This window comes from Phocoena sinus, chromosome 1 (assembly GCF_008692025.1).
Source record: "Phocoena sinus isolate mPhoSin1 chromosome 1, mPhoSin1.pri, whole genome shotgun sequence".
Taxonomy (NCBI): Eukaryota; Metazoa; Chordata; class Mammalia; order Artiodactyla; family Phocoenidae; genus Phocoena; species Phocoena sinus.
This window is the reverse complement of record NC_045763.1, coordinates 100,329,686-100,340,355: the sequence shown is the minus strand read 5'-3', so window position 1 is coordinate 100,340,355 and position 10,670 is coordinate 100,329,686.

Here is a 10,670-nt window from a genome sequence, read left to right as displayed (position 1 = left end):
TTCAAGGAATTTGTTCATTTCATATGTTATTAAATGTATTGATATAAAATTATTTACAATATTCCCTTTAATAACTGTGCAATCTGTACTGATGGCACCTCTCCTTCCTGATATTGGCCATTTGTGTCTTTTCTATTTTATTCCTAATTATTCTGGTTAGAGTTTTATCAATTTTATTGATCTTAAAGAACCAGCTTCTGGTTTCATTGATTTTTCCCTATTGTTTTTGTTTTCCATTTCATTGATTTCTGTTCTGATCTTTGTAATTCCTTTTCCTCTGCTTACTTATTTCTACTTTCTTAATTGACTTTAATGCTTTTTTCTTTTTTAATGTTATAAATTTCCCTATAAGTGCTGCTTTATCTGCATCCCACAAATATTGATACATTGTGTTTTAATTTTCATTCATATACAAATATTTTCCAATTTCCTCTTTGATTTCTTTATTGACCCATGGACTATTTAGAACTGTGTTATTTTCCAAATATTTGGGGATTCCCTAGAGACCTTTCTGTTATTAATTTCTAATTTAATTCCACTGTAGTCAGAGAACGTGCTTTCTGTGACATAAATCCTTTCAAACTTACTGAGACATTTTACTTTTTTTAATTATTTAAAAAATTTTATTTATTTAATTTATTTATTTTTGGCTGTGTTGGGTCTTCATTGCTGCACACAGGCTTTCTCTAGTTGTGGCAAGTGGGGGCTACTCTTCTTTGAGGTGCGTGGGCTTCTCATTGTGGTGGCTTCTCTTGTTGTGGAGCATAGGCTCTAGGCATGCGGGCTTCAGTAGTTGTGGCACGTGGGCTCAGTAGTTGTAGCTCGTGGGCTCCAGGGCACAGGCTCAGTTGTTGTGGTGCACGGACTTAGTTGCTCTGCAGCATGTGGGATCTTCCCAGACCAGGGCTCGAGCCCATGTCCCTTGCATTGGCAGGCAGGTGGATTCTTTTTTTTTTTTTTTTTTGCGGTACACGGGCCTCTCACTGCTGTGGCCTCTCCCATTGTGGAGCACAGGCTCCGGATGTGCAGACTCAGTGGCCATGGCTCACGGGCCTAGCCGCTATGCGGCATGTGGGATCTTCCCAGACCAGGGCATGAACCCGTGTCCCCTGCATCGGTAGGTGGACTGTCAACCACTGTGCCACCAGGGAAGCCCTACTGAGACATTTTAATGGTCTATCATAGCGAATGTTCTTGTGCACTAACAAAAAATACATGTATTCTGCTCCATTTGGTTGGAGTATTCTATAACAATTTACCCTATTTGTCTTTCTATTTAAAGTGGATTTCTTGTAGGCAGCATATATTTAGGTCTTGCTTTTTTTACACAATATGACAATCTCTGCCTTTAATTGGGTTGTTCAGACCATTTACATTTTAGGTGGTTATTGAGATTGTTGGTTTTCAATCAACAATCTTACTATTCTTCTATCATTTGTTCTTTGCTCTCCTTTCCCCTTTTACTTTGTTTTGGATTATTTTTTATTCCATTTTTTTTCACTGATAACAATTTATTATAATCCATTGGCAGCACACAGATATTAATGAAACCAGAACTATGTCTACAAAGAAGTGGGCAATGATATGTAGCCATTCTATGGGGAGCTGTGTGTACTTAATCATCATAACATTTTATTAATTTCTTGATCCCTTGCTTGTGCTGCTCAGTATCTTTCCGCAGGGGCTAAATCTCCTTTATGTGATGAGTGATCTCATCTTCATGGTGTTTCTTCAAGGTTGACAGTTGTTCTCTAGTCTGTGCTTGGAGTTATCCTTCCTCTTCAGCCTGTTCTCTCTTTCCAAAGGCCCCAAGGGTCTCCTGGATGGCATCCACACCAGGATGGAAATTTTCTGACCCTTTGGGGCTGAGACCGTTGAGAGTTGAAGCTTAGGGCTTGCATAGTTCTGACGTTCCACATGCCGAGCAGCATCTGCGTCCATACCGCCACGACTGACCTTGTTGTCAGTGCAGCCCCTCTCCAGTCACGCTATGTCTTCGGTTTTATGTCCTTTGTTTTGTTTTGTTTCTTGGCGGTTGCTTTAGGGCGTACAGTATGCAACTTTAACTTATCATGTACTTCTTTCATATATTATACTGATTCACAATAGTATAAGAATCTTACTTCCATTTCTTCTCTCTCAGCCTTTGTGCTATTGTTGTCATACATTTTCTACATATTTTATACACCCCACAATTCATTGTTATAAAATTGTAAAGAGATTTAAAGAATAAGAAAAACAATCTTTGAAATTTACCCACATAGTTACCATTTCTAGTGCTCTTCATTTTCCCTTCCTTGTACAGCTAATGGAATTTGTATTTCTATACTGCAGGTTTGCTGGTGATAAGTTCTTTCAGACTGTGCATGTTTGAGAAAAGTCTCTATTTTGCCTTTGTTTTGAAAGGTATTTTCACCAGGTATAGAATTCTAGGTTGACAGTTTTTTCCTCAGTATTCTAAAGCTATCACTCCACTGTCTTCAGGATTGTATTGTTATCAAAGAGAATTCTGCTGTAATTCTTATCCTTGTTCGTCTGTATAGAATATGGTCTTTTACCTCTGCTTGTTTTGAAGGTTTTCTCTTTGTCACTGGTTTTAAACAATTTGATTATGATAGTCCTTGGTGTACTTTCCTTCATGTTTCCTGTGCTTGGGGTTCTCATTTTCATCAAATTTGGAAAAATTTGGCCATCATTTGTTCAAATATTTTCCTTCAGGGACTTCAGTTATATAATGTGACTTGAATTTGTCCCAAAGCTCACTGATATTCTGTTCACTCTTAAAAATCTTTATGTTCTATGTTTCATTATGAATGGTTTTTATTGGTATTTTTTCAACTATTCCTTCCATACTGTGTAATCTGCTATTAATACCATCCAATGTTTTTTTCCATCTCAGATAGTGTGGTTTTCATTTCTAGAAGTTTGAGCTATGTCTTTGCTTTATCTTTCATGTCTCAAATTAACAAACTGAATCTTTCCTCTATCTCCTTGAACATAAGGAATACAGTTATAATAGCTGTTTTAATATAATTATATACTAATTCTACTACTGTGTCATTTTTCATTAATTTTCAATTGATTGCTTTTTCTCCTAATTATGGGCCCAATTTTTCTGCTTCTTTGTGTGCCTGGTAATTTTTGATTAGATGCTAGATATTGTGATTTGAACCTTTTTTTAAATATAATTTTTAAAAAAATTTATTTATTTTTGGCTGTGTTGGGTCTTCGTTGCTGCACGCAGGCTTTCTCTAGCTGTGGCAAGTGGGGGCTGCTCTTCGTTGCGGTGTGTACTCTTCTCATCGCGGTGACTTCTCTTGTTGTGGAGCACAGGCCCTAGGCGTGTGGACTTCAGTAGTTGTGGCTTGCGGGCTCTAGCGCACAGCCTCAGCGGTTGTGGCACACGGGCTTAGTTGTTCCTCGGCATGTGGGATCTTCCTGGACCAGGGCTCGAACCCGTTTCCCCTGCGTTGGCAGGTGATTCTTAACCACTGTGCCACCAGGGAAATCCCTTTTTTTTTTTTTTTGTAGCCATGCTGTGTGGCATGTGGAATCTTAGTTCCCTGACCAGGGATTGAACCCATGCTCCTTGTAGTGGAAGCGTGGAATCTTAACCACTGGACCACCAGGGAATTCCCTGATTTTAGCTTTTTGGGTACAGATATTTTTGTTTTCCTATACAAATTCTTGAGCTTTGTTCTGGGATGCAGTCATTTGCAAATAGTTTGACCCGTTTTTAGTTTTTCTTTTAAACTTTTTTTTTAAGGTGAGAGAAGAGCAGCACTTAGGTTAATTTTGGCCCACTATAGAGACAAAGCCTTCTGAATGAATACTCTATCCCATGTTCCATGAATTATGAGATTTGTCATTCTGGTTAGTGAGAATGAACACTACGCACAGTCCCAGGAGAGCTCTGAGTATTGTTCCCTCTAATCCTTTCGGGTGGCTCTCGTTGGCTTTTGGGCATTTCTTCACATGCATATGTTGATTAGTTCTTAGTTGAAGACCCCAGAGGAATCCTTTGAGGATCTCAGGACCTCCCTCTCATTGCATCTCTCTTGTCTACAATACTCTTACCTTCCAACTCTCAGCTTTATCTCCTGTACTTAGGGAGATTGCCAGGCCTACCTTGATTCCCCTTTCACTGCTGGGTCAATCATAGGACTCACTTCATTTGTTTTCCATCTCTATCCTTTGTTGCCTGATGTCCAATCTCTTGAAAATTGTTGTTTAATATATTTTGCTCAGTGTTTAGTTGTTTTAGATGGGAGAACAAATCCAGTCCCTATTATTCCATCTTGGTCAGAAGCAGAATTCTCTAAAATTTAAAAAAACATATCTTTTGACTCCATACTCTAATCTTTGTATTTATGGTGCATTTATAATTGTGTTTACTGCATTACTGAATATTTTCCTGACAAAAGAGAGATTTTGTTTTGACTAGCATTGATGAGAAATTAATTGCCCTCTTACAATTTTACACATCTAATAATTGGAAGAATTTTCTAGAGACCAGCTTCTGGCTTCATACATTTAAAACATTGTCCTCCATTTTCCATTTTACTTTTAGGGCCAGGTTCTATAAGGTATATTTATATCAATACAACCTTTGGTGCTTCTCCTTCACGTCATTATGCAAGGTGAGGCAGCACCACTCCTGGAAGCCATTTCTACACTGGGATGGCTAGTAAAAACTCAACTATACACGAAAGTGACTGCAAACCATATAAATATATTTTACTCAAAAAAATAACCCCGTATTCAATTAACCTTTAGCTAAATTCTCAAAATGCTGTGGCCACCACTCCAAGGTCACCCAACATGGGGGAAAGTGGGATATAGATGCCACCGTGAAAAGAGACAGCAGTCTTAACTGACTACAGTTAAAATACTTACTTTTGCAAATTTTATAAAAACATACGACCATATGAACACACTGCTTGGGCCCTTCATGTTTGGAAGGGGCTGTGCCAATCATGGTCCTTGAAGCTTAACTTCATGGTAAGTCTGCCTCTGCTCTTGATGCCTCTTTGGTTCAGGCTCCCAGGGATCCACCAAATAGAGTCCAAATTCTTCTCCTGGGCGGACTGGGCCCTTACCTGAACCCATTTACCTCTCCAGATCCACACTCCCACCCAGACTTCTCACCATGCTGGTTGGCAACTCGGTGCATTGCATACATTTTTCTCATTACCTGGAATACCCTTAATTGCCTTCTTTTCCTGGGAGCATCTACCCCTCCTTCAAGAGCAGATTGAGTGTCATTTCCTCCGTGAGACCATTCCTGACTCCACTGGGGATTGTGTCACCACAGCTTATTCCTATTTTTATCTTTTTGATTTTTCACTCTTTTCAGAAGCAGAGGAAAGCTTCATTCTTTGATCGAAGAATGGAGAGGTGTGAGTTAGTGCTCCTGAGTACAAGATCTCCCTGAGAGGCCTTCAGCGGGGCTGTTTTATGAGGATCTTGTCAGAGGCAGGAGGATGGAATTCTGGGCAGTCTGGCACAGCTGTGCTGCCCCTGACACTCACTCCAGATCACAGTGCCGGGTGTGTGTCCCTGCACACAGCCTGCCGCCGCCATCTTGAATTGCAGTGTGTGCCGGGCATCTCTGCACACGACCCGCCGAGCTGAAGTGTCGGGCACAGCCATTTTGCTGAAGTGCTGGGGGACAAGGCCTCTGCACTCGGCACCCTATGAGCAAGTGAAACTGGTGTCAGGACTTACTGAAGCTCGGGTTCTTTATGTCTCATGAAGAAGGAATTCGGCGAGAGGTAAGAAGTAGATTTACTAAGGGGACACACACTCCATAGAATGTGGTCCGTCTCAAAAGCCTTGAGAGCGGCCTCCTATTTTTATCATAGTCCGCATAATACCGTGTTTCGCATTGTCTCTCCCACCAGCATTTAAAGCCCCTAAGGCCCTGTAACTTACTTATTTCTCTATCCCAGTGCCTAAGTCAGTGAGTTGCACCTAGTAGGAGCTAATGTATGCATGTTTGAACGAATGAAATCTCTTTGTTTTCCTCCCACAGAGTGCTGGCTCTTGTCACTTATTTGTCTTATTAAGGTTTTTGTTTGTTTCAGCATAAACAGTATAGGAGGAGCAAGACATTTTTGAAGCATACTTAAATGAACGAATGAATATATAAATAAATGTTGATAGAGTCATGACCCCTGTGTAACAAATAGTTACGGATGATCTACTATTAGGAGCTACATAACACTAGTAGCTATCGCTTTCTGAGTGCTTACTTATGCCCTAACTAGTTTGGAGTCTTAGATTTGCTCGGTTAAGGCTCGCAATCCCATGAAGTGGTTTCTGGTGGGCTCTGCCCTTCTACTAGTTTGGGCTTCCATCCGTGCCTAAGGCAGGGACTGTGGCTGAGCTCCCGACTAGGCCATCAGGGAGGTGGCAGAGCGCGGATGTGGGGAGGGACGCACCCCGCCCGTGCTAGCAGGTCTGAAGCTGGTCCCTTCCAGACCGCTGACCCGTCCTTTTCTAAGGAGGTGGGTGTGCGGCTACACCTTGGTGTAGAGAGAATCTTAGCGACTGAAACACCAGGGGGCGCTAGCAATTCAGCTTTCCGATGAAGGGCGGGGCTGCCGTGGCAACCTCTCAGCTTCCTCTCTGGACTCGCAGCCCTGGAGCCGCCCTTTCGCCCGCTGCTGCTTTTCACAAAGGCTGCAAATCTGCAGACTACTCACCTTGTGCTACGTACTTGCCCGTTTTATCTCATTTAATTCTCACAAAACCCTAAGAGGAAGGTTCTCATATCTTCACTACATTGATGCTGAAATGAAGGCTAGCGAGGTTAATTGACTCGCTCAAGGTTACACAGAGGATGGCAGAGTCCTTGTTCTGAACGACTTTTCTTGCTCCTCCTACTTCTGCATCCCCACGTCCTACGTACATAGATTACACACATACCCCTATCAGCGCAAACCAGGATCCTTCTCCCTTCTGTTTATTTAAATCCGATGTCTCTAGACACACAGATTTCCCTGCTCTACTGAACTTCATAGGCACTTGGGGCCTCATCACCCACTTGGGGCACCTGCTGCCCAGCACTGCCCTGAGATGTCACATCTGCAAGGCTTGTTCCCCCATCAGTGTGTAAATTCCAGCCTTTAGCAGGAGGCTTCACACAGAGTCAGTGCTTAATAAACATAACCTGAATAAGTGACAGGCAGGCACAGCAAATGTGTGTGTGTGTGTGTGTCTGTGTGTGTGTCCTTCTCAGTATAGCTCAGGGTCTGCAGAGAGACAGCAACAACAAAAACCTGTTGAAAATATGTGAATGAGGATTTAATAGTTTAACATTACTATTTTGCTCTACCTCCTTTATGTTTGTATCCAGCTGGGACTGAAAACTCCCAGAAGGTAAGGATGAGGAACGTTCGCATGTGTGTGTGTGTGTGTGTGTGTGCGTGTGTGTGTGTATGTGTGTGTAGGGGGGGTACTGGGGGAAACCAAGGAGACTGGGGCAGGGAGCAGAGCTTTCCCATGGTGAGAATAAGGCTCATATAGAGTATGTGTGTGTGTGTGTGAGAGAGCGAGAGAGAGATGCCAAGATCTGAGTTAGAGCAGAAGGAAAATGAGCCCTGAATAGGAGCCTTGTGTGTGGCCCTGTGGTGCTGACTCACCAAGACTCAGGAGAGGAAAACACACTAGGGATGAAGAAGGGGCCTGTATGTTGTGGCCACCACCGTACCACCCTGAGGACACCCTGTCTGCTCTGAGGCCCAAATGGTCTTGAAAGGCTTTGATTTGGGTTAGGTGGGCTAGGAGTGGGGAGTGGGCACTACAGAGAATGGAGATGGGTAAGTCTTTTGAGAATGCAAAAGACCCTTCCTGGGAGAGCTATGGGTTTGAGTTCAGGTGGGAAAGGAGAAGCACGACGAGGAGGTGTCTCTCCCCATGTATTCAGTCGCCCTCTCCTCCACAGGCAGGTGTGGCAGGTCAGATTCACAAGCGGGGAGGGATAGATGCTCATGGCTTCAGTGGCTTCTTGTCCACACCTGAGGAACAAGACATGCCTTATGAGTAAGTTCTTCCCAGAGCTGATGCTGCAGATGGAGGCATAGCCTGGGAGTAGAAGCTCCACAATCCTCCCCACTCCCAGCCTCACCTCAGCCGTCAAACTGGTTAAGAAACAGGACAGGATTTTTGTGGCAACCAGGATGGCAAGCAGCCCTAGGCCAAAAGGCAGAGGACAAAGCCCAGGTGAACAGGATCAAAGGTCAGACATTGTAGAGCAACAGGTGAGAGGAGGAAGGAGTGCCCGAGGGAGCAGCTAGGGCTGGGCTAGGAATTCTGATCCCAAGTCTGCTAGGGAAGGAGTGGGTAGCTGAAGCGGAAAGAGGGAGCCAGACTGACTTTTCAACCCAGGCCTCCTTCTCCTCATCTGTAGTACGAGGGAGCTAGAATCAAGGGTCTCTAAGCTTCCTTCTCGCTCTAACATCTGATGACTCCATGTGTGTAGGCGATCATCCCCCTTTCTCCCTACCAAAGCCCCCACTCCTTCAGTGTCCTGTTCCTAGCTCAAAGTCTCAAAAGAAAGCTAGTGAATCAGTGGATTCATACTTAGGTGTATGACTGACCATAAGCTAATATTCTGAACTCCCCAAATGTATTACATAGTTTTGACTATAGTATGGCCACTGGAAGGAGAGTGGACTTGAAGGCCAAATGGATGAAGGCTTGAATCCCAGCTGTGCCGCTGAATCTCAGCCCTGCTCCGCTGTAGGACCTTGAACAATGTACTCTGCCTCAGTAGGTATTCGTTACTTTATGGGTCAAGCAGGAATAACCTGCCTCTTTTAGTAGTTGAGTTGATTAAATGAAGTAACATATGTAATATACCTGATCGAGAGCTTGGCACCAAATAAAATACTCAGAAAATGTGTCCACCCACCTTTAGAGGACTTAACCATGGCTAGAAAGAACAGAGTCTGAGAGATTAAGGTGCAAGAGGCTTACCAGAGAGAACCCTTGGGATCCACAGGAAGAGAGGGGAGGGGAGGAAAACGAAGGGGCAGGAAAGTCGAGCTGCAACACAGTCTCAGTAGAGGGTTCAGCCAACCCTACAGGGGGTTTTGAAGCTGAGATGTCCCTTCAGAGCTCCCTTGATTTGGGACAAGGAGGCCAGGTCTTTATATTCCATATCAATCAATCTTTAGATATGAACTGCCCATGGATGGAGATGTGACCTTGGTCAAATTGCTTTCTTTCAGTTAAGGCAATTCCTATAAGGGGCTTATAGCCAAGGGCTGTTTCCTGTCAGCATTTTCTGCAGCTAGGAAAATAAATCTTTCATTCCTGAAGGGAGACCTGAGTGTCTGCCATGTTGAATTAGTGAGTAGGACTCTTGTCAGGGATAGGGCCTGTTGCTACACTTCCCAGTAATTTCTCCAAGCCAACCATTTCACAGTGGTGTGCAGAGCCACGAGACCTTCCCTGTGCCCCTCCAGTCTAACAGCAGCACAAGTAGTCACACCACTGGGAGAAAAGGAGAAGCTGCTTCTACATCCCTCCAAGGGAATCACTTGTAGGTGTTCCAGAAGTACCCATTGGATTCTTTTCGAAGCTCGTCTTTTCTCTTTTGCTTATAGAGATTTAGAGGGTAGGAGGGGGACATTTATGTGTAATGCAGCAAGGTCCTTTCTCAGCTTGCCTTTTGCCCGTTCCTAGGTCTTCCCTACAAGTTATTTGAGAATGTTTTGCAGAGTGCTGTGGCCTGGGAGCTCCTTCTTATACCAGCCCGAGCCCTTGCAGAGAGCACACCACATTGCTGTCTCCCTGAAACAGGACTCAGCTCTTTTTTTTTTTTTTTTTTTTTTTGTGGTACGCGGGCCTCTCACTGTTGTGGCCGCTCTCTCCCGTTGCGGAGCACAGGCTCCAGACGTGCAGGCTCAGGGGCCATGGCTCACGGGCCCAGCCGCTCCGCGGCATGTGGGATCCTCCCGGACCCGGGCACGAACCCGTGTCCCCTGCATCGGCAGGCGGACTCTCAACCACTGCGGCACCAGGGAAGCCCAGGACTCAGCTCTTGGGGCCCTCTTGTGCCTCTCTCTCTGATCTCATCCTAAGACCAAGACAAGCCAACTGAAACATAATGCAAACACAGGGAGATAGTGCAGAACTCCAGGTAAGTAATGCTTTGGTGAGAGGAGAAAAGATACTTGCTTCTTAACTTTTTCCTGCCCACAAAGATCTGTTTTTGCTAGGACCACCTTTAACGACCCTATACGGCATTTAAACCCCACTTGCATTATTCAGTTGTCTCTGGTAACTTTCTGCGTTGTTGTGCACCCCCCAACCAGAGCGTGAGTACCTTGAGGTTTTCTACGGTAGCCACTTTGGTTTCTGTCTCATCTTAAATATCTAAGAAACATGAGTTGCTTGAGGGGAATTAAGATGTTCTGTTTTTGTTCCATTTACTTGACCTGATGAAGGTCTCTAGGTTAGGGTGGTGGAGGAGTAGCATGATGTCCGGCAAGGTTGAAACCTGCCTCATGCTAAGAAGCAGCCCAGGCACTTACCTTGAGCTCCACCTTGGTCTACTCATCAGAATCTCCAGGGGGAACGGCCTGGAACTGGCGTCATGAGTGACTCTGGACATTCTCATTTGGGAAGCAGGTAGTGGAAAGAGCAAAGTACTGGGTTTT